The sequence below is a fragment of the Falco cherrug genome, chromosome 6, assembly GCF_023634085.1.
Source record: "Falco cherrug isolate bFalChe1 chromosome 6, bFalChe1.pri, whole genome shotgun sequence".
NCBI lineage: Eukaryota > Metazoa > Chordata > Aves > Falconiformes > Falconidae > Falco > Falco cherrug.
In genome coordinates, this window is record NC_073702.1 from 84,577,495 (window position 1) to 84,601,573 (window position 24,079).

General features: G+C 43.6%; 1 protein-coding gene across 4 annotated transcripts in view; it reads right to left on the reverse strand.

The window, feature by feature from the left end:
• GREM2 (gremlin 2, DAN family BMP antagonist) overlaps positions 1-18,455 on the reverse strand; it is a 41,004-nt gene extending 22,549 nt beyond the window's left edge. For 2 of the 4 annotated variants that reach the window (XM_055714680.1, XM_055714679.1), the window contains exon 1: positions 17,448-17,643. The gene's annotated coding sequence lies outside the window, so the exon portion shown is untranslated. Of the gene's footprint in view, positions 1-17,447; positions 17,644-18,089 lie in introns of those variants that run through there. The other 2 variants (XM_005436553.3, XM_027801531.2) reach the window with 2 other exon arrangements.
• Positions 18,456-24,079: the final 5,624 nt, after the last annotated feature.

A 24,079-nucleotide genomic window follows, 5' to 3' on the forward strand; every position in this document is an offset into this window, starting at 1 on the left:
CCACACATGACATCAGATAAAATGGACCCTAACAGGCAGATGAGCCAGATGACTTCTCAAAGTCCCTTTGATTCCCTTTTAAGTAGATGCGCATATATATTATAAAGAACAATTACTGTCCTCCAAAGAACCATCTTTTTAATAGTTTTTTGCCCAGTTTTCTGTCATCTCTTTTCCCTTCCTAGGCTTTTAGGTTTTGTGCTAGCTGTCGCAAAAAAAAGGCAGCATTCTGCAGTACAGCTTAAGCTACATTTGCTATGGGGTCACTAAAGCACTACTCAAAGCCAGCCTTGTATGTAACACGCTGCAACCTGCTAACTGTGAACCTACCAGGCTTACAATGCAGATACTATCAGATGCTTTCAGAACTTTAAAGACTCCATTTGACTTCTTTTGCTGTAGGCAGAACAGGTAACATTGGTTTAATGCTCCAGAGCGTCTTGGGTTTTCCAAAATTTAAGTCATTTAAAGGAAATATTGCCTAGCTGATTTGTTGAAGAAGAATGCTATTTATAAGCAATTAGAAAATAAGTTAGGTTTCCTAAACCATATTTAAATACCCATAAGACACATACACAGTTTCCCACATAAGGCTAATTTGTGCACGGTTTTAAACTGCCTTTGAGGATTGAATCCAAGGCAGAAAATTCAAAACTGCTTAATTAGCCAATGTGGGTAGACAATATCATGCTGATACCATGCCAATATCATGCCATATGATGCTTTTCCCTACTGGTTCCTTTGGAGCCAGAGGGACAGACACTTTGAACCAGAAGGTGGGCAATGGTGCTGCTGCACCGGCCGATGGAGCAACCAAAGTCCACAACCAGCAACTGAATGGGGCATCTGAGTGGCCTCAGGACGGCAGAACAGGCTCAGGAACAACCACCTCCTTGATGATCTGGGGAGTTGAAACTAGATCATCTTCAAGGTCCCTTCCAACCCAAACCGTTCTATGATCTGAGGCCAACCGCAGAGTTTTGCACAGACCAAAACATCTGTATCGTCCTTGTGACAGCAAACACCCAAATTCCTCTCTATTTGTAATACTTCTAATTAACAGGTGTGGAATAGTTTGTCAACAGCTGTCATCATAGAGCTATGGTATTTGTCCTACAAGCACAGCAATACCCTGTGAAGATGCACCCACTGTCCAACCCTCCCGCTGCCACAAAGCACAACAAATAAAAATAATTGAAATTGTCATCAAACAGAAACCGAACACCCACTGGAATAAAACTCCAGTTTCCCATCTGCCTTCTTTATCCTCCTCAAATTGAGGTAAGTTTTGAAATGTGATGTATTTACTGTTTCTAATTCCCTAAAATTAGCCTACAGAGTAAAGGTGTCTCCTTGACATTTTCCCTCTGAGGAACTGCTCCCCTACCTAGATACAGTCTAATATTTCTGATCACATTAAAGAGGTGGGATGATATTGCAGTGTGTTATCTCCTAAAAGCCAGGAAAGTGTCACCCACCTAAGAGCAACGTACACCACCAATACAAGTTATTTATTTACTCTGATTTACTCTTATTATTACTTGTTTAATTTTATTTGGTAACTATAATCCAATTCCCCTTAGTACTGCTATTCCTGAGAGAAGCCAGTTGCTCTGGTATGCTTTTGAAACCAATGCTACAGTTACACTGCTGTAACCCAGGGCAAAGCCATGATGGAACACACAAAGGTATGTTCAGGTTCTAATAAAAAGCGCATCACTCACTGCCAAAGAATTACCATAGGACTGAAACAAAAGGAAAGCTTAATACAAGACAGAATCCTGAAACAGGTTAGTACAGCGAAGGATGAGAAGATGCTGCAAGGCTTCATGCACTAGACACTGCTGCAACGTTTTCTACCAACAAGAAGCTCCTCACACCTTTCCACTGTGTCCAGTAAGCTCTGGGGGAAAATAATAGGGAGGGAGGGAGGATTCTCTGAAAATATGGATTTAAAAGTTATGTCAGAGGATTTATTTGAGAAATAAATAAATTTCTTTTTCATTACCATCATCATCACCAGCTTCATTAAAGTGAATAGAAAAAATTATATTTTAATTCAATGGAGCCAATAACTTTAACTGTGGGAATATCAATACAGTATCCTTAAGATTTAAAATATACAGTCATTTAGACCAGGCAAGGATCTGTCTTCAGATAGACTGACTGGTACTTCACACAGTTCAGATGGACAAAAAAAGTACTGCCGTTAAAAACACTTGATCAGTTTGAAGTAATCAGCAAATGCTTACAGATAAATTATTGTGACAGCTGGGGAAAGAAAAAAAAAAAAAAAGAACCACACCAAAAATGTTTACCACGGAGTAACTTAAAACAATAGATTAACAACATTTATACCCTTGGAATATCTTGTCATTCCAATACAAATTATTTTTCATTTCCATCATGCTCTTTAGTTATTTTGCATATTTTAAATTATGTTTTACTTTTGATTAATTAAGCTTCAGCTGGCTATAAAGGTGGGGGGAGGGGGGTGAGGACAAATGCCTCTTTTCTACCTAGTGTATATCTAGCATATATATAGGTATATATAAATCTAGCCTGGTTAGTCCTATATCTAACCTACATATATGTATATATAAATCTAGCCTAGTTAGCCCTAACCTAGGCTACAGGAGCCCTTGGCTCTACAAGGGCACCAGTATCTGAACAGGTTCTATAAACTGTGGCTAAAAAGGCATCCCCCAAAGGTGTCCGTAAGGCTGAACAATTTCCCTCTTTTTAAAGATGTCCAGGCCAGCAACATGCTGTAAGCCAGTGGTAACCCCAACTTTTCTGCTTTTTCTTGCTTTTGCAATTTAGCAGGCTCACATGGGACATCCAAGAACAGATCAGTCTCCCACTACCTGCCTTTCTAAGAAGTTTGTGCCTACAATAGTTAAGTATCAACACACCACAGTTAATGAGCTCCTCATGTTCTCTTTTTCACAACCTGAAGTATTAGCATCTAGTGAGAATGTAAGGAAGGAGCATTGTAGGTAAAACATTGAGGTCAGTGAAGAGGGAGAAGGAGCTGTAATACTTTTTGTCTTTTTTTTGGTTGGTTTTTTTTTTTTTGGGGGGGGGGGATGTAAAGAAATGAGAAGTTTTTCACTGCATGACTGCCATATATTCTAAAGCAAGACATATGGAAGTGTAATTGGAATCACCCCATACCCAACTGACTTACACTGCCGGCTTGAACCAAATTAAGATCTGATTAATGTTTACTTCAGAGATACCAGACCATCTGAAGTCATCAGGTTCAGTTTCGGCGGCGGTGACAAAGAACTGTTTTTCTAAAACAAACGGTGGCTTTCCCCCAACGTGTGCATTAATTGCAGGCTTCATAACACAAGTGTCTTGTTTGGTCCACCTCCTGGCTGGAAGCACGGAGTTAGTGCCAGTTGGCTGTACCAGGCAAATCATTTAAGCAAAGAAGGGCTGATCCTAATCTCTCCTCATGCAATGCTAATACAGTATCAATGAAGAATTCCGTATCTGTGTTGCTTTGTGTGCTCGGCTCCCAGCTGAACTTTGGACTCGTAAAATTGGTTGTTATACAGGACTTTCTCATCTTAAAGTAAAATCATGTTCAGTGACCCTCAAAAGCATCCGGGAAATCCCAGCGGCCTCGGAAAGGCTCACCAGCTCTGAACTGTGACATTCTGGCTACTGGCACCAGGGGCCATTCCCTACGTAAGGGTTTGGCAGTACAGGGGAGGGGGTAAAATGTGCTAGCTGTACTTTGGATCTAATTACATCTTCTTATAGCTCTGAGGATTTTATCACCTTTAGTTCCAGAGTGTAACTTAACCTATGCATTCAACCCTCATAATGATCCTCCTCAGCCTTCAGCTGCACCTTTTTCCTTACAGAGGGAACATCTCAGCAGATACATCCAAAGACTGGAACACTAAGAAGCATCTCACAGCATTGCTTAACTTTCTTTCCCCTTTTTTACCCCCAGCACCTCTGTCAGAGCCTGCACTCATGTGAGGCAGGGGTCTGGAAACATTCATTTCTTCAGTATTACCTGAAGTTTAATAATTCCCCACCTTGCCACACTGACTGGTGTACACCATAAGCCTAAACCCCAAATTCTCCCTATTGACACCACAAGGAATACAGGTGCCTGCCTCACCTGTGGGAATCCCTGATGCCAGTCATCTAATTTTTATGTTCTTCAACAGCCCTTACGGTGACGTTTCTACTGAATTATTTAGGTCGCTCATTTCCACACTTAAAACCAGCTGCTTTGGAAAATCAGAACTCGCACTTCCATAATACTTTGCAGCTCGGTCCACCGAGCACTTTCAGTTTGTTTGGAAGACATCTAGGCAGGTCACCACTAAAGAGTTTACCTTAGCTAGTACTCTCCTGCTTCCCTGCAAGACTTAGCAAGTCCAGACTCCTGTCAGCTTAATCTCTCTTCACAGCTTCACACACTGAGCCAGGACCCTGCAACATTCTTTGTCTTTGTAATGCTAAGCAGAGGAAAGTCTAAGCACTCTTAAGACACAGGTTTCAGCTGAGTTGCCCACCATGAAACAAAAAGTTTGTGGCTCCATGTTCCCAAACTAGCACTCTAGACAGTGTTATTTGTAGAATTGATTTGACCTTCACAATAGGCCAGTCTTCTGCATAGTGAAAATAGGTGGAAGGAAAGAAGGCAAAGGCTACTTTTAACCTCCCTGTATTTAAGCAGCGCCAGAGGGGCCAGATACATTTCAATTCTTCTTAAGTTACTCAGAGATCATGCTGAAACATCTAGAGTAAAAGCAAAATGCTCCTTTCGTTAACTTTTGCATTTGCCAAGGTTTTATTGCAAGTCACATGTAGATGCAAGGTTGGGCTAAGATGCATATTGTAAGTAAAGGGTAAGCTGATATGAGAAGGTGACCCTTCTCACGAGTGGCAATGTCACAGTGGTTCTTGATTTGTGATTTTTGTAGTGGGGCAAAACAACACAAACCTCTGGGCAAAAAGAGTGAAAGAAAAAAAAAAAAAAAAGGCTAAACACTTAGCTTTTCGCTCCCTACACCCCTAGTATATCCCGCAGAGCAGCCCAAAGAACACAAGCAAGCCAAAACTACAAAAGTACAACCCTCCTCTTCGCAGATACCAATAGCTGCTGCCTTAAGCTCAGACTCAAAAACATGCCAACGTTTCCCTTTCTCCCTTTTCTCCAGCCCATTCCTTCTGCAGACCCCTGACTACAACGTTGCACCAGGCAACCAGCTGTGTGCCACAAGGTGATTTGGAGAGAGCCTGCTGTCTCAACATCTCATGAAGGTGACTAAGTAGTGACAAAGTAAATCATCCCTCAAAGAGAAATCAATAGCGAATAAGTAATTGTATCTCAAGACTTAAGATGCAATGCATACTTGCAAAGGTTGCACAATATAAGATCTAGTAGCAGTTTGACATGGGTTCCCCCACACATGCTTCACCAAGGAAACCTATGGAGCAACAGAACCCATCTGACTGCTTAATGAAAAGCCTTAAGAACAGCAAGTTGTATGTAACTCCTAGAAAAGGATTATATCCTAAGAGATCGTTAGCTTACAGCCAGGCACCTTACAGTAAAGATGCACTTTGTAAGTATATCTCAGGAAATGGGTTACATTTCCAGTTAAAAAAAATATTTTTAAACAGTGAAACAGCAAAAGAGTGAGGGGAAGAGTATGTACTGCATAAAAAATATCCTAAAGGTAATTAAAAAAAAAAAAAAAAAAAAAGGGTTGCTGAACACACCACCACCACCACACACACACACACACTCTGAAGCCATGAACAGTTTGGACTCTGATGTGTAGTTCAAGCTGACAGACCACAGAAAACCTTAACTCACTTTTCAGCTCCATCACTATTTGCATTTTTCTCTTTTTCAGTTACATAAAAGCATTAACCTGTTTGGATTGTCTTCTTGAATATACTTCATGGCATGGCATGATATCTGTCCTATAAACTCTTTGAAAATACAGCTTATGATGTTTAAAACCTTCTATTTCATTAAAAGAAATTAAGATACCTCCTAAAATGTGCAAGCAGGAGTTGTATATTCTGAAATCCAGGCTGTAAGTATACATCCCTTAAATTTTCATAACTTCTTGAATAAATAGATCCTCTGAGGTTTCCCAGATCAGATATATTTTAGAATACTTAGGCTATCCAAAGAATGTTTTTGCTGCTCTGTGCAATTAGAGCTGAAAGTGCATTTATCTTGCTATAAATAAGGTGACTCTTAAAGAATGAAGTTCAGAAGTGTTAATGTCAACTCTTCAGTGGACGTATCTTTGGTAGGGTATCTCAGTATCTCAAAGTACCTAAGGCTAGCTTAACTCAAATATGCAATTAATTCTAACCTTTGTAATATATGCAAGTCAGAAAAACCGATGGAATAACTCCAGAAAAAATTACATTATTTTTATCATAAACACTAAGTATTTACATAGCTGTTTTTAAAGTTACCATTTAAATATGATGTTAATTGAAAACACCCCCCAAAATTACATGAAGTATAAGTGAAATGTTCCAGAACAACCTATTTATGGAATAATTCAGTTCATCAGAAGCAAATCCTCTCCTCCCTACTTTGCAGTACTTGGGTTTAGATACACTGCTTTCAAAAGAGAAAAGTGCAAAGGCAATTAGCTGTTGTCATCCCTTTTCTTTTACAGCTGTAGATAACCTTGAGCAAAGCATAAACAAAAGCTTTGGATGTTCCAGGTTAGAAATGTTAAATAATGAAGATAGCAGAAATGGGCAGAAATTCCCACTGTACAGAAGGCACAGTTAACACTACCTTCTTTTTTTTTTTAAAGTATAAAAGTATTTTTACATTGCCTTGAAGTAATACGCTGTTCTACTCCTCTGTGCAGGAATTAATTTAATCCAGTGTGTGCAAATCTGCATTAGAATTCACATCCTTATAGGCTTTGCAGTAAAGCAAAACATCATTATTTTTTTTTTGCATCTACACATAAGGCCATGGTCACCTCTTTTACATACTGTTTGTATTTGCTTACATACATGCGTATCGCACTGTAATAAGCATTTTATAATAGAAGCATTTTAGCCTTTAATGCTTTAAAAAAAAAAAAAAACCAGAAACAAACAAAACAGTGTTCAATGACAGTAACAGTTTTTACAGCCCATAAAGCCACCCATAAGGTCCTGTTCAAACAATGACAGCATTCATTATACAATCACAGAATCACGGAACGGTTTGAGTTGGAAGGCACCTTTAAAGACCACCCAGTCCAACCTCCTTGCAGGGGCATTTTTCAACAGATGAGGTTGCTCAAAGCCCCGTCCAACCCAACCTTGAAGACCTCCAGTCATAGGACATACACAGCTGCTCTGGACAACCTGTTCCAGTGTCTCAGCATCCCTATTAGCCCATGTCATTGTCCAATCTGGGACTGCTGATCTTTGGGCTGCCTCTCACATTTAACAACCTTATTCAAAGATCATCTACTCTTAGCAACTGAGCCTGCCCATCTACACTACTAAGGCCACCCAGTACTAACGAGGTTTTCAAGACGCCATGCAAGGAGTCCACACCTACGGACACTGTCAGCTGGAGGATATACAGCGTTCTGCACACTGATGTCAACATTCACACCGCGCAATTTCTGAGCCGGTTTCCCACAGATGTCGAGTGTACCATTTTAGACGTGCCAGACGGCACAAAGAAAGCGTGTAACAGAAGTTAAGACACAACCTAGTGGCCAGCAGCAGAGCCAAGGGCAGGATGACCCTTTCAGCACAAGTTCAGACCTATGCCTAGCAAATGTGACACCACCTGCAGTGCAACAAAGCAGGAATGCTGACTGAACCATTAACACTTCTAAGAGACTATTAGATTCTGTCATCTCAAAGACATTGGTCATGCAATGAAAGCAAAAGACTGCCACAGAAGCTTTAGGAAAGGTTTACAATTAGCAAGAACACAGTACTTATTCACAAGCAAAACTGAAGCATCACTCTCACCCCCGAAATCCCACCAGCATTGCTATTCGACTCACTGCTGTATGTCAGTAGTTTGTATCATGCACCTAGAAGTTCAAAAGTTATAGTGCATTTGGTGCCCAAATTAAGGCATCAGCCTCAATCATGGTAAAATAAGCCAGTTGTCAAATGTTCTTAAAAGAAAAATAAGTATCTTGGGGGGGGAAAAAAAAAATCCAATTTGGAGCACTTCATAACTAAAGCATCCTAAATTACAATTCACTTTTATTGAGAAATTAAGCCTCTCTTTAAATAATATAAATCTAACCATGCATATTCTAATAGGGCAATAAAAACCAACTAATTTTGCATTGTCCTGCAAACAGTAAAGATAAATCTAAACCCATGACAAATACAGTGACAAATCCATTTCAATATTCTCACCAAATACAACTAAATTTCAGTATGGGGAAAAAAATAACAAGCTCATCATTAGCATCTCAAGCTCCCTATATTTTACACAGTCAGAAAAAGTAACAGCTTAAGTCAATCACATTTGACTGTTACCCAGTTATTTATATGAGTAAATGAAGCTGGTGTCCGAGTGGGGAGATTAACTGGCAACTTGCCGCAGCCTTGAGCTAGTTTGTATACAACAAAGCTAACTGCCAGCACTCTATCTACGGGGATGAAGCTAAGCAAAAGAGTTCAGATAGGCATTATTCTGTTTTAATTAATGAAAAGCAAGAAAAAAACCAAAAAATCCAATCTGCAGCTGAAGTTGCCAGGCCAGACCTGCAGAAGAACTCAGCCCCACCACGACCTGAAGCCTGGACTGCCAATGGAGCCAGACACACAGCAGTCTCCCTCAAGACGGGAAACCCTCGGTAGGGATTTCTCACCCATGCATTTGCACTTCCACTGGCTGAACGGACCACCTAAAACCAAAGTGAAAATTCCCATGGTTGCTGGCAGTCTCGGAGACTCCACAACACGCTGGACAGTACTACGGGCACAATTACAGTAGAGGCATGGACTGCAATGAAATGATAACTAAGCTGGCTGGCAAAGGTCGTTCCCAGTGAATCCACAGACCTTTAAAGATCATTTTGGGTAGGAGAGGAACACGGGAGAAATGAGATTATTCCTCCTCAGCACAAGTGTGTCGAACAGGACAAGACAGATTTCCTTCAGACTTGCAATATCTCAAAGCAGATTAGCAGCTCACATTCACATCTTACGTGAACAGCAGAAAAAAACGAGTATTTTGGGGCAAGTTCACAGATAGCACACAAGCCCATAAATTTCATACAAAGAGTGAACCTTGCTTTTTAGGCTCCTTTCTAAGACAGTTCAAAGCTGAGAGCAGCTTAGAAATCAACTAATTTCCCTAACCACCTATGTATCTAATAACTGTATCAGCGTACACGGCATGAAGAGCTCCCAGCAGTAGCTTCCATAACCAATACTGACTCCTTCCTGCAGTTCCTACTAATCACCAACACATGGTGGGAACAGTCCACTGGCCCTTTCTGGCGCTCAGAAGGACACAGTGATTAGCTGCCTGCTTTTGTAAGGTATCTGCCATTTTGGAGGTGACGAAAACATTTACAATAGTAGCTTATTAATTGCACTGTGATTATGCATTCCCATCTACTCTTGATATGTACTAAAAAATAAAAATAAAAATAAAATCCTGCATGCATTTCACAGCAAAATTACTTTATTCTTACTGATTTGTAAGCAGCATTTGAGTCCATGTAAAAATGACCTCTTAACACGTACTCGGGAACGGAAAGTCATCCCTCTGGCCTTTTCCTTCTCCAGAATTCACTCTCTAGTTAAAACATTGGCCAAGGCACAAATAAACAAACATTAGTAAATACGAGTCTGGACTGCCATTGCATCTCAACAGCAGAGCCTGCCAATACCAGATATGGATCCAGAGACATTGCTGGGTTTGCCTCTTCCAGAACAATGTTTCCAAGGAGCTACACCCTTGTCTAGCTCGCTCAGATTCTGAAAATCACTGTTTATGACTGTGGCTATAATAGTTGACCTAACCAGGAGTGCCAGGAATCAAACCACAGGCTTTGGAAAGCAACAGGATCCATAAGCTACAGGCTCCTTCTTTTGAGAGCGTAAGGTATGAGAGTCCCAATCCCAAGCCGCATGAGATCACTATGCCAGGATAATAGTGCAGATTCCGCAAATCACATCCATAATGTTAAGTCTTTCAGCATCTGGCATAGTTCTAAATGGACAGCAAATCTATTTGTCGGATAAAGTCTGAACTGCTAAATAAATAGTGATAAATTTCCTAATACTACTGGGCAGAGTGTTCCTGCAAGTACAACGTGTGTTTATCAGTTTCCCACTGAGCTAGCGTTGACTTTCAAATTTCCTTTAATCTTACTATAGTAAACATAGTACAGCTCTCTGGCAAACAAGAGTAACATTCTTCCTGTAATATCATATCCTTCTTTTAAAGAAACCTTAGAGATGTCCAGAAAAGAACTAGGCTCAACTTGGAATGACAAAATAAACTTGTTTCCAAAGAAACTTCAGTTTTCTAAAATACTGGATTTTATACTGAAAAAAACAAGACTATTTATATAAGGAGAAGACTGGCAATTTCTGATAGGTACACCAAATCATGTTTGCATGTATCACACTTTTCAAGTCAGCTATTGAAACACCAACATAAAAATATTGTTCTAGTTGGAACTAGTCTACCTGAGTTGAAGAATAAAGCAACTGGCATTTTGGATGTAGAATTCAGAAAATAGTAGACTGTAGCTCATGAAGGAGCTTTGTCAGTGCTCCTTCAAGAAGAAAAACATCAAGTGCAGGCAACTTTTTTTCTGCTTTAAAAAAAAAAAAAAAAAAAAAAAGGAAAACCAAATGGCATTTATTATGGTACAATTTGTATTTAAAACTTCTCTTCATTTGGGAGGAATTTATGGTAGACAAAAGTGGGGTTTGTCTTACATTTTAAAAAAATAATTTGGATTGAGCTGTTGAATACCTTCGTGTAAGTGACTGAAGGGACTTGGGGAACCTGAAAGCAAGACAGTCTCAGACGACAGAAACTAGCTCAGCTTCCAACTACGTGTATTTGTCTTGCTTGCTTCAGGGTTCCTATAGAAAAAGGGTTATTACATAAAACAAATTTTCACATATCTTCTGTGATTTTTTAATAATGTGATACATTTTCCTAAAAGTTTATGTGATATTTGAATCTTCAGCTTCAGATACCCTGAAGAAGTCACAAGTTCTGGGCTACGACATCACTTAAGGCACAGTTTCAGTACCGAATGGAGTATTGGAGAAGCAGATCAACAACCCTTCCCTACACAGATCCCAAGTTGCCTATAATTTCTTTCAGTTTCTAAATATTCACTTTTAAGACCATCTTGGAAAAAGCTGTTCTCACTGAAGGATCAGGCAAGGTTTCCATGGGCTTCATTAATGAAGAATATAGACCAAAGTCAACAAACACGTTTATTATAAAGCCATCGTGTATAGTGATCTGAAAGGTGTCAGCCAGAGAACAAATTAAATGGAAATACAAGTGATAATCATCTCTCTCTTAATAAAGAGACTTTACTGGATGTATCCATTAAGTGATGCACCATGTTCATGTATTCCCCTTCCTCTCTGCCCGTCAACCTCCTCTTGCTCCTCACAAAGGACACTGAGCTCCAAATCACGTTGACAGAACGAGAACTGACAAACGATAGACAGATCATAACAAAAAACATGCCTAGAGCAAGGATGTCTCACATCTGAGAGCTGGGATGTTTTCATTTTGGATAGAAGCTCTGACCCACTATTTAAACCCTGTCCCAAGCTCTCCCACATATTTTTAAAGGACAACTTTCCAGATGTTATCTGTATGGAGACTGGCCAGATTTATGGGCAGGATAGCGCTTCACTGTAAGCCAAACTAGTGTTTTGGCCTGACTGGAAATGAGATTAGGTTTGAGATTTGCACCAGGAAAAATCCTGTAGTTTCATGCCAGAAACGGTCATGCAGAATTTTTACAATGCTGTTCGGGTTTTTTTGTTAGCACTACTGTAGAATATCAGGCTATTTAGCATCATCATACCAGCACTTAAGCAGAGTAATAGGGTAGACTAGACACAGCTGGAATCCACAAAACTGCACACAAACAAAGAAGGGCAGCTAGTTCACTTGTAGCACCAGCTCCATACAGTTTTCCAACTGTAGCAAGTGTTTGTACAAGACAAGGTCAACAACGCGTTCTGCATGAGCTGTACAAATGCTGTTCTCAAGTTTTAAGAGAAGTTAAAAATTCAGGAATTTTTTTAAGATTTATTGCTGTTAAATCCATGGCCTGCTGCTGCATTTGTGCATTGCCCATCACACTCAATAAAAACTAGTTCCAAAATGAAATTTGGAAGGTAAATAAGATATTTTCCTTTCCCAGTGTACTTTACTTCTCCCGCTTCCTTAATGCGAAATAGGCAGAAATTAAATCTTTACGAGAGTTCTTGTATTTGCATGTATCGCAGTTTTAATTCCCTCTTAACTTCATTACAAATTACAGTTTCTTAAAATACTCACTTCCTAAACAATAATGACTTTTAAACTGTCTGGAATGAGAGATAAATTTAGCTTTCCCTTTCTATAAAGGAGCTTTTAGTAAAGACAGTAGCATGCATATTTCTATACACAACATATGTTTACAGTATAACTAATTCTAATATGGCAATGTAGCCCCTACGAAACACTGACCTTAGTAAATCCCCCTTGGTTTTATGACTAATCTAAAATACGCCACTATAACTCTTACAGATATTATGTAGACAGCGACAAAGAAAAAAAAAAATAAAAATACAGAATCTCATATGCCCAGAAGAAGAAAAAGCAAAACAGAATGTGAAAAGTAGATGCTGTAAGATGACTTTTTGACAAAAGTAACAACTGAAGTTGCCATGATTGTATCACACCAGATAGTGAAAGACAGATTGCTCTCTGTTTTAACATCCCGCAGCAAGACAGATTCTTACGGTCTGTTTCCCTTTCTGCAGTGGGTTTCAGAAATCTTCTCTAAAAATGATAACAAATGGCTTAATGCACTGAGAACAAGGAATACCACGGTTTCAGGTGACGTATCCATAATCTACACAATTCATGTTAAAATCTACACTTCAGCCCACAAAGCAGCTATGCCTTGGAATGACGTTTGGAGTAGACAACCTCTAGCAATAAAAATACAGTCACCTGGGAAGGAGAAGCTCCCTCGTTTTTCAGTTTCTGTTGCTCCAAACAGCACAACATTTTCTGCGATCCAAAAGCAGTCTTGGAGCAGGCACAGTGCTGCGGACCAAGGAGGATCTTTGCATCTTTCATGCTATACACAAAACCCTACAATTTCCACCATGACCCTGTGGAAAACGTGTGTAAAACTCCAGAATCTGTGAGAAGTCCCAGGTTTTGCAGCAATGACGACCACCTTCTGTTACTGAGTAAAAAGGATCTGATCCCTAACTGCTCCAATAATTTATTTTCCAGTTAGAAATGCTTTCATATAAAAGATAACCATTTATCATTAACTGAATCATTTTTCTATTTAAAATAGTTTTCCCCAAAGACGCAAACTGAAGAAAAAGCGTGGAACTGTAAAATGCCAGCCAAATCACCAAACAACAGAGAATGGAAAATTTATCCACTTTAAAGCAAAAAACTGCAGAAAAAAAAAAAAGTGTTTTCACATGTTTTAATCAGAAGCTTCAAGTTTTAAGTGGATGTTTCACATCTCCTTGGGCATCGCACATTCCCACCTGCCTGGGCAACTGGACTCCAGGGCCAGCATGTGTTTCCCATCATGTGCTGTGACCAGGACCTGCCACCACAGGCGGGACCTTCTCCAAAGCGCTCCTCCGGATGCCTCCCGGATCATCAGCCGCCATGCTGCACCAGGGGAGCACGGCACTTCTAAATGACAGTTTTTAAGTTTCAGTCCAACATTTCTCTCCGCTGCCAAACGCAATGAGGAACATAAACACAGCCTTGCAAACCTTTACACGCGGAAGTGCTACAGCCAGTGAGAAGGAAACAACCAAGAAGCTCCAGTTGTCCCTTCCTAAACCCAGCCGCTGGGCTCCCACTCAGCAGACAAGCACACGTCTGCAATCGCCAAAGCTCCCACTCAAAATGTAGGATGCCATCACATGCCAGACTATAAAAAATAAATATAAAATAGCCACCATCATTTAGAACTGAAGAGATCTCAGTATGTGTATATGCACGGAGGGCAGCCAGAGTCTGGTGCAGGGTTGTGCTCTCCTGCTGAGCCAGGAGGGTTTTTTTGGTAACACGCGTAGGCAGTGGTGCAAGCAGCAGGGACTAGCTCCCACCCCTGGGAAAAATGGTTAGTATTGGCTTCCAGCGGCGTGGTGCATCGGTACTAGTCTGCTGCAAACAGACTGCGCCTATGTTAGCAGCCAGCACAGCCCGACTGCAGCACGCAGAGCAAAACACTGAAGCGTGGAAGACACTATATGCACTTTATAGCGTTTTACTTCAGGCTAGCTCTGGTCTCACGGATTTCCAGCAATGGACACAAGCACATCTTCCAGTTTAGAGTCATCCTAAAGGAATCCAGCTGGCCCACCGTGAGGTATATGGAGATGGAGTGGCAACAGCTGGAAGACTGGCATCAAAAGTACACTCCTGAGACAAATCACAACACTGATGTCAATGCACAACCACACCCATGAGCATCTGTGAATGTGGAGCAAAAGCCCTTTTTGTGCTGCTCTTCAAGAGACGCTCCGGATGTCAGTAAATCTGCAGTGACTTGAACTGCTCATTGAAAAAATTCTAACTCAAGCATCAGAAACTGGTACATTCCAATTTACCAATTCCAAATTGGAATTTACCAGTTTCTGATGCCTGAGTTAGAATTATTTTGATGTGAATTTAGTAGTAGTGTATAGAACTATGAAATCGAGCAGCTGGAATTTACCAGGTACCAATTTTATCAAGCAAAACCACAGCAGGACTGAAGTAGTTATTACAAAAGAGGATGATCTGGATCTGCGTGACTTACACTTTCATAAGTGTTGACAAATGGTCACTGAAACCAAGTATCTTCCAATTTATCAATATAGTTCAGCTGGCAATTCAGATACTAATGTTTACCCTGAACTGATACTACAGAACGAAACAAAAATCTCCGGAGTTTAATTCTTCAACTTCTCATACCTTTGTCCTATTCTACATTGAAAGCCATGTTTCATGACAGCAATTTGAAAGACAAACATAAAGCAAAAATGTCAGCTAAACCAATCCCCTAAAAAAATCTAGGGCTAATGGCATTTACTTTTGTGGTACCCTTCTAGGGCTCTTACTGATGCTTTTCACTGACACACCTGGCACTTACTTCTCATGCTGCAACGGAAGGCTGAGCAAACCTCGCTGCGACCAGACGCACCTCCTCCCTGCACACAAGAGCTCTGCACCAACAGCGAGTGGCAAGAGAGGCGAGAAGGCAGAATTCTACCTGCTAGGTTTCTCACTCATCAGACCACTGAGACTTAGCAAATCGGTCTGTTCTCTTCAGCTGCACAAATGTTTAGAACACAGGACTTCCCTGCAAACCTTGGATGATGGCAGCTCATGAGGACCACGAACGTGAGAAGAGAGAGGTCCCTTGCTCAGAGCCCAAATACAGAGACAAAACGCTCATGTTCTGGCCATCCGTAATAAGGAGATTGCTGTTCCTTACTTTAATTATTTTCTCAGGGCATGTCTTTAAAATCTTTAGAGCACTACTCTTCTTAACTTTTGGAAAGCAATCAGGAAAGGACAGCCTGAGAACTAAGCACCAAGTTGAGCAAGCGAAGCATCTGCATTAAAACACATCAGGCATTTCTAAGCAAATATTTCAGGCGGTGCGTACTTCTTGGAGTTCAAGCAACAAACTAATCCCCTAAGGGAACACAGTATCTGTATTGTATTGGCACCAGTGGGAAGACGAGATGCTGACGCGATGTTGATTCCTCCCTGGTTTAGCAAGAAATAGCCTTGAAGCGGCCTGATAACCAGCTTGCTAATTGGGGCTGCGCACAGGCATCGCTTGGTCTTGCACCTGCTGCTTTGTGATTCCCAGGAGGACTGGGGGGATTCCTAACCTGCGGCTTTTCCTTAGAGAATCGCTGTCATGGTCACTTGTCAGGTTGACATTCACCTGACTCTAATCATTTGGCTTTCATTCAGTTTATTTCTCCTCTTTTGGAGGAAAAAAAAAAAAAAGGGGGGGGGGGGGGTAAATTCTTGTAAGCTGTTAATTTCGTCCTCAAAAAGGCGACTGAAAGTTATATAACCCCTTTCACAATAGTGTGCTAAAAATAAGAGCCGTTCAGCCAAATGCCACTGCAATTTTTTATAAGACCTGTGACTCCGAATCTGCAAGACCTGTGAAAGTGCAAATATTTCCTTAGCTTTAGCAGAAAGTCAAGCAGGAGCTCCTTGTGAGACAGACACGGGTTTGTATTATTATAATCCTCATTTGCAAGGGGAAAAAAACCACAACCAACACGCCACCAAACCCAAACCCCAAAGCCGCGTATATGCACACTGATAGATTTCTAACCCATGACTTAAAGTAATGACTTTAAGTAATCTGCAGCCGATTCCGTCTCACAGCTGATCCCTCGTGGAGTTTCATAATCACAGACCATCATTAACCCAAAGCAAAGAGAGGAAGGTACAAAGGGGCACAGGTCCCATGCGCGAGGTGATTTCCCCCCCACCCCCCGGTTCTGTGTCGGGAGGCGGCCGGCAGCCGCGATGGGCGCCGCTCCGCACCCCGCGGGCTGTGCCACCCCGGTAACCCCGCAGGGCGCCCAGCACCGGCACCGGGCGCTGCCGCCAGCCGGTTCCCGCTCCGCTACTTACGCGGCCCGCGCAGCTCCCCGCGGGCACGGCCGGTCCCCGCCGCCAGCGCTGCGGCCGGGCAGCCCGGAGGGGAGCGGAGCCGGGACGGGGGGCAGGGGAGCCCGGCGCGGAGCGGGGCGCGGAGGGAACCGGGAGGGGAACCGGGAGGGGAGCCGGGCGCGGAGAAGATTGGAGCCGGGCGCGGAGGAGAGCCCGGCGGGGAGGGGGGCGCGGAAGGGAACGGAGCTCGGCGCGGAGAGGGCAGCGGACGGGAGCAGAGCCGGCACGGAGGGGAGCGCGGAGGAGAGCCGGGCCCGGAGGGAAGCGGAGCCCGGCGCGGAGCGGGGAGCGCAGGGGTGCGGAGCCCGGCGCGGAGCGGGGCCCGGCGGACGGGCTCCCACGCGTGGCGCGGCCGCGGGCGGAGGTGCTGCGGGGCGACCCCGCGCTGTCACCGCCCCGCGCCCGCCCGCGGGCCCTGCGCGCCGCACCGCTGCCCGCGGAGGGGCGGCGGAGCGTAAGAGGAGGAGGAAGGGAGCCGCGGGAGCAGCGGGGCCGGGCGGAGCCGCCGGCCGCCCCGTACCTGCAGGGAGGCGGGGAAGGGTCTGCAGCTGCGTCCCGCCGGCCCTAGCTCCGCGGGGCTGATGAAGCGGGGTGGCGGTCGCCGCCCGCTGCCGCTGGTGCGAAGCCCTGGGCGGCCGCAGCTGCCCATAGGCGCCCCGTGGGCAGAGCGGGGCGCGGGCGAGCGCGGCGCGGCGCCGGGTGCGGGCGGGGGGAGCTGGGCGCTGTCTCCGCGCAGGCGGCGCTGCCCGGGGAGCGGCTCAAGCCGCAGCTCGCGATTGGCTCCGGGCCGCGGCGCTGCCCCAGCCCGCCCGCCCGCCGCCCCCGCCCGCCTCCCGCCGCGCCGCGCCGCGCCGCTCCGCTCCAGCCGGGCGGCCCCCGGCCCCGCAGCCCGCCGGGCAGAGCTGGCCCCCGGCCCTTCTCCCAGCCGCCTTCTCCCTGCCGCCACCGCCAAGCCCCAGCCTTTTGTTTACGCAGGGACATTCCCACCCGGGATCTGACCCGGGATCGCATCTTCCTCGTCCGGCTGCAGGACGCGCGACTTTAGGAGGTCGTGACATGTCGTGTCACGCTCAATAGTCAGACGCGTTTGTTCTCTGGACGTTTAAAAAAAGAATAAAATATCCCTAGCTGGTAAAATCAAAAGCATGCAGCGCCTGATCACCTGAGGGCTCAGCCTGAGCTAGGACGCAGCATTCCTTCGGTGCTCAGCACCGTGCAGTTTGCTGTTTGCAGTTTGCTAGCCTGGCACTGTTTGGGTTCCCGGCCTGATGGGGTAACTGCACGTCAGATCACCGCACACATGGAAAATGAAACCGGGATGCTAAGCCGCTTCTTCCCAAATCTGGGGTTATTCCCTCTGTGATTGCCATTCCTCGGTGCATCTTTGATCTCGGTGTTCCTTTCGCTCAGGGTGACTTCAGTGGCCTGCGGAATAGGGTTCTCCCTCCTGCAGACCTGCCGGAGTCAAAGCCTTGGACCTGGCTCTGGGCAGAGCAGCAAGCTTTCAGTCGTGGTGTGACCCCCTGTTTGAACAAGAACACAGCTGAACCGAATAGATAAGCCCTATGGGTTTTTCTCAGCACGGGAAGATGTAATATTTCCAGTAAACATGTTGGCAAAATCCCTTATTAAAATTAGGGAGAGAAAAATGATCGCTTATAACAGATGCACTCTTAATTCATGCAATGACCTGCATTTAACTAACGCTGTTGAATTAAGTAGCGTCGATGCCTGTTGGTGCATCAGGTGCCATTAAAAACCACCATTTATCTGGATCTGGCAGACTGTAGCATTTGATACAGAGAATGGAGTTGCACAGATACTTTCACGTGACGGCAGCATGTACATTTTTAAAGGGTAACCTCCATAACATTTTTAATTGATTCTGTTTTTAAATTCCCACATAGACACAAAATTGAATGCTATTTTTCATTCTCTAGAAAGCATGAATATTTCTGTCTCTTTGGGCATACAGAACTAGTTAAAAAATGTTTATGTTTTTGTTTTTTGTTCAAGCAAAAGTCAGAAAAATTAAAATAGAAATATTGAGAAATACATAAAACCAGACCCATTTAGAAATATCCATACTTGGAGTATAATCCATCCCTCGTTTTAAAAGCTTTATTAGCAAAAATATCCCTTGGTGAATTCAGTGGAGCTACACCTCTGGAACACAAGAGTAACTAAAAAGAATAAATCATGTTTCTTTTTCATTGTATGTTTTTCCTTCTGCCTGTTTATTTTTTCCATGGAGAAACAAAATTACTAGTTTAGAAATCTAGCTACATCTCCAGCCGTGGCCCAGGAGGCACAGCAGCCACTGCATCTCCAGCACCCCCTGACACCCCTACAGTGGGCACATTTCTCCCCACCCACTCCTGATCCAAATGACTGGCTGATTGCCCTCCAGTATTTCCCAATTCGGATGGTGGTGCCTTCCTGCACCCAGACGTTTTTCCTAGGAAGAATGCTAGCTCTTGAATCATGCTCCATTTTCAAGCCCTTTTGCCAGCCTCCCGTTTTTCTCCCTTGACAGACGGATAGCTGGGGCGGAGGAAGGGGTACGGCCCCCCAGCTGAGCGCTTGCTGCAGCAAGCACCATGGCAGGCTGCTCCCTTCGGTCTCTTTCTAGCTACTGGTTTTCAACTCTATTATCTTACCATCGTCACACAAATTTTACCTCCTGCTTTGTGTTATTTTGGGGGAAAAGCTCTGAACTTGCTACAGAAGTTTTCCTCTAAGAAATTCTAAGAAATTCTGTTGTACAGACGACTTGGGACTTCATAAGATTTTGTATCTCCAGTGTTGCTACTTCTCATCAGCCATTCTCAACGTGGTGTTTGTTTCCTTCTGTGTTAGTTCAGATTCCTTTACAGCACTGGTAAGCTTCCCTCTAGTCATGTTCAATTTAATAGCTTTTAACCTGTCCGTTTTATTTATGTCTGCTTAAGTGCTTATTTAATCTTTTCCCTTATAACTATAATGACCTTCCATAGGTTACTATAATCCTAGAAGGTATGTGGGGAATTTAAAGATTTAAAAGTCGTTTGACTTCATAAATAATTTTTATTTTCTCATTACATGCCTGATGTTTAAAACAGGAATGTTACGTTTTCTATTTGGTCAGTGTTTGTTTTTCACACATATTCCTTCCACACATCTAGTAGTAAGGCTAACTGAGATATTTTCGATTCAAAACAACTTTTTGTTTTTCTTTTTTTTTTTTTTTTTTTACACTTTGGTTAATGAGAACTGCAAAGGGTGTTGATCTGTCATAGAAAATACATAGAAAGACACAGCATGTTTATCCTTTGCTCTGGTCTACAACTAGAATTTTATGCGAATAAAAATACTTTAGTTAGGTGGTGGGTTTTGTTTTGACTTTTAAAACTCCAATAGTTATATGCTGCAGATAGCAGTTACCTAGCAGTATCAGTATAAAGCAGATTCATGTTGTCATTGCTGCATCTTTCTGCTGGTGTGGGTGCCTGACTCCTATCGTATTCTGTACTTAAACTAGCAGCCTAACCTCCTAATGGCCCCTGGCAATTACAGAGCCATTAATTCAGCAAGCTGTTGAAGCATATACCTATTTTTAATCTACAGATTTCATGACTACGTTCTACTTCTGATGTGGCTACGCTTCAGGAATGGCTGTAATCCGTGCCTTTTGTCTCACACTGAGACGAAACACAAACAACTGGTGCCCATCTCCTTCACAGCAAGGACCGTATCTTTGTCACCGCCATCCCAGAAATTCGGTTCTGCTTTGCAGCCCTGAACACAGAGCTGTCTTCATCTGTGAACACATCTGGCAGGAGTGCCTGCAGAGCACGAAGGGCTGTAGCGCAGCCCCCGAGCCCAGGGAGGCCTGAGGGATGGTACAGTCGCCACACACCCCGGCATCATTCTGCCCCAAGACCCGATCCCCAGAGTTTTGTAAGATGGAAAAAAAGAAACCAGAGAGAGCTGGTCATGCCGTTATATGGGTTTTCCCTGCTTGTAAACGGACGTATCCGCACTGATGAACAAACCGACCATCCGTGTGGTTAGCACGCACCCTCCCCTCTCAAGCCCCTGCTAAGCAGCCAAGCTCTGTAGGCAGGAGCTGGGCCTGATACCCGCCTAGGGGGTCCGTGTCCTGAAAAGCCGGACTGGCTGAGGGCTGGCATATCTTTCTGATTCAGGCACTGGGAGCAATCCCACAAACTGCTTTCACTGCCTTGCTTCCCCTTTGGCTCTGCATGGTTCCTACCTCTTGGCTAACCTGCCTGACCTCCTTCTAGTCCTAACACAGCTTTAACCAAGGCTTTTAGTACAAGCTCTTTGATTTCTTGATTTGCTTTTCGGTTTGGGATAGCCCTGGTTTCTCTGTTTTCCTGAGCATGCTTTCCACCTGGAGCCTTGGATTGGTCTCTCCTTGGTGACTGCCTCCTGGTCTTGACTTCCCTCAGTCCCAGCAGCTGGACCCATGCCATAGTCACTCTGCACAAGTATTCCACTTGTGGCTTCTTAATAACTCCCCTTTAAAGCCATCTTGCCGAATGGGAGCCGTAAAACGTGATATCCCACTGGTGATGCAGAGCATTTGGCACATAGCTTATCCGCGTGATAATTCAGCCGCCTGTGGAATAGGTGGCAGCGGCAATACCTGGTCATGGCTTAGGAGAAGCTGCGAGTATGCAGGAGAGTGCCACCTCCCCTTAAGAATAATCACATTTGTCAAGGTCTTCAACAGCTTGTACTGTTTTCATAGACAATTAGGCACCTAAATGCCTCTGGACATAGTGCACCTGTTTTTTAATTTGGAGTTCTTTCTAACATCATGGATTCAAGTCAGAAAAGCATTCTAAGCAGCGGTAATTTGGATCCTGCTTCTTCAGTACTTTATCTCTGCTGTGAAAAGCAACTCTAAGATACATCTCTACCTGAGACAGGGCAATATCCCATCCTGGGACACGAGTGAATACTCCATCCAACACCCAGTAATGAACTTCATTCACGTGGATAACACTATTCCTTTCAAAAATATCATCTTTGTGTTTCACAGCAGACATGAATGAAACTTTCCCAGTCTAGCCCAATTCTGACTTCAAGCCTAGGTTACTCTGTGTGCTCCTTAGAAGGAAAAGAAAGTGCTAGCACCTTTCTCCTTTATCTTCTTTTGCTTCACTGCCAGTAAAATTTCATTTGGGCCAAGCTGTATCCAGATGCCCTGAGCCCATCTGTGTGCTCCAGGAACCTGGGCTTTGGGTATCTGAAAGTCTCCTCTCCTTCGTCTGTTTTCTTGGAGGGAATAATTGCTCCTCACACATCTACCTTTAAAAACTCTCCAGAAGGTTCACAAACTCATCTTACGAGATTAAAAAAGATGAGTCCACACAGGATCCAAAATAAACTTCTTGACTAGAATTTTTTTCCAACTTGGGGATGATTCCTAACTAGAATGGTGAAGCCTTAGTGATACATGCTGCCATACTGGTTTTGAGGAGATCATGATGAGAAAAGGGGTAAGTAGCAAAGAACAGAAAAAAACAGAGGGAAAGAGGGTGCAAAATGTTAATGCTGTCATTCCCTTTGAAGACAGAATGGGTCTGTGGATATTCACTGGCCCTTTCTCAGAATACAGTAGTCCAATGCGCACTTCTCCACACTGTTTTTAAAGCCGGTGTTTGTTAAGTCATGAACCCTTTACAAAATCCTTGAATTCTGAAAATTCAAGAGGCTTCAGGAACCCGAGCCACCCAGAACCCTTCAAAAATTGCTCATCTAGAGTGAAACCAGTGATCTCATATGCCAAAGCATTGCAGATGTCTAGGCCCGTGTTTTCTGTTCTGTACACTCCGTGGCACAGAGCTGGATTTTTGTTTGGAGCTACTTTCAATGGCAATTAAAAAAAAATAAACTAATGGTAAGCTCTCTAAGGTCTGTCATTCCCCTTCTCTGAATTAACCTTAGATACTTGTTTTCCACCCTGTTTCGATGGTGGTCTAGTGGTTTTAGAGCAGGTGATCCTGCCTAAATCCAAGAGGAATTGAATGAATGAGGAGACCAGTTAACCTCCACTCCACCTCTGTTTCCTCTGGTTGGTTTTGAGAGCCTACCTAGCAGAAGAGAGATGAACAACAGAGAGCAGAAGTCCATTTGGGATGAGTTCTCTTCCTTCTTCACTGTCATGAGTGGCTGTGGGGACATCTGGATCTCTAGGGAACATCACTAAATAGGACCAGATAACCTCAAAATATTAGAGCCAGACCAGCTCTGTCATGTATGATTCACTTGCCGTATAACGACTAATAAAGGCAATATGTGTGGAACCAGGAAGGCAGCCAATACAGCTTCTTCCCAGAACTGTGAGTAATTAACTGGGTCCCTGGTTAATTTCTTTCATGAAAATGTGTTGAGTGAGATTCTTACAAGTGGTGCTTTTGTGTGACGTCTCCCTCGACTCCCAGACAGCATAAACCCATGCAACTGGAAAAGAAGAAAAAGTGAAATACAAAGTTTCAGAATGTTGGGGTACTTTCCTCCAGCTGCCTCAGCTAACATTTCCTTCTTCCTCCTTAGTTCCTAAGCTCCTGGTGGTTTTCCTCTCAAAACGTGGTCTTTAGCCCAGCCATAGATATTGTATCCTTGTATAACATGCTCCAGCTTCTTGCTTTAGTCTGAGGGGTCTCACATCTCTTATGTTTCAGAGGAAAAATCATGCAAAACTTCCTAAGATGAAAGAAAATTAATTAGTTGCAGCATGTTCCAAAGGAGAAAAAACTCACCCAAAGCACCATGTTGCCCTTGTTTGTGGACCTCATGTCACAGCAGCTACAAAGAGAAGGAAACAACGAATCTCAGCCTGCTAAGTCATGGTTGCCCCTTGTTAGAAAAGCTCTGGCTCTTTTACTCTGTGTCCTTCAGGCTTTCCCCTGTTGCTGCCCTTGAGGCAACCTACTGCTGCCTATGCTCCTTTGAACTTAACAGGCGTTTTCTTCCTCGCTGAGACAGAGCAAACGGGCTGAGGGAGACGTTTGAGTTGCCCAAGGCAAAGGGAGCCCACCCCCACCCCAAGCACCAGAGGATGATCCAAGCAAACAAATAAAATGATGGATGGTTCTTTCTGACAGCGGGACAGATTTTAAGTGACAAGAATCCTGCCAG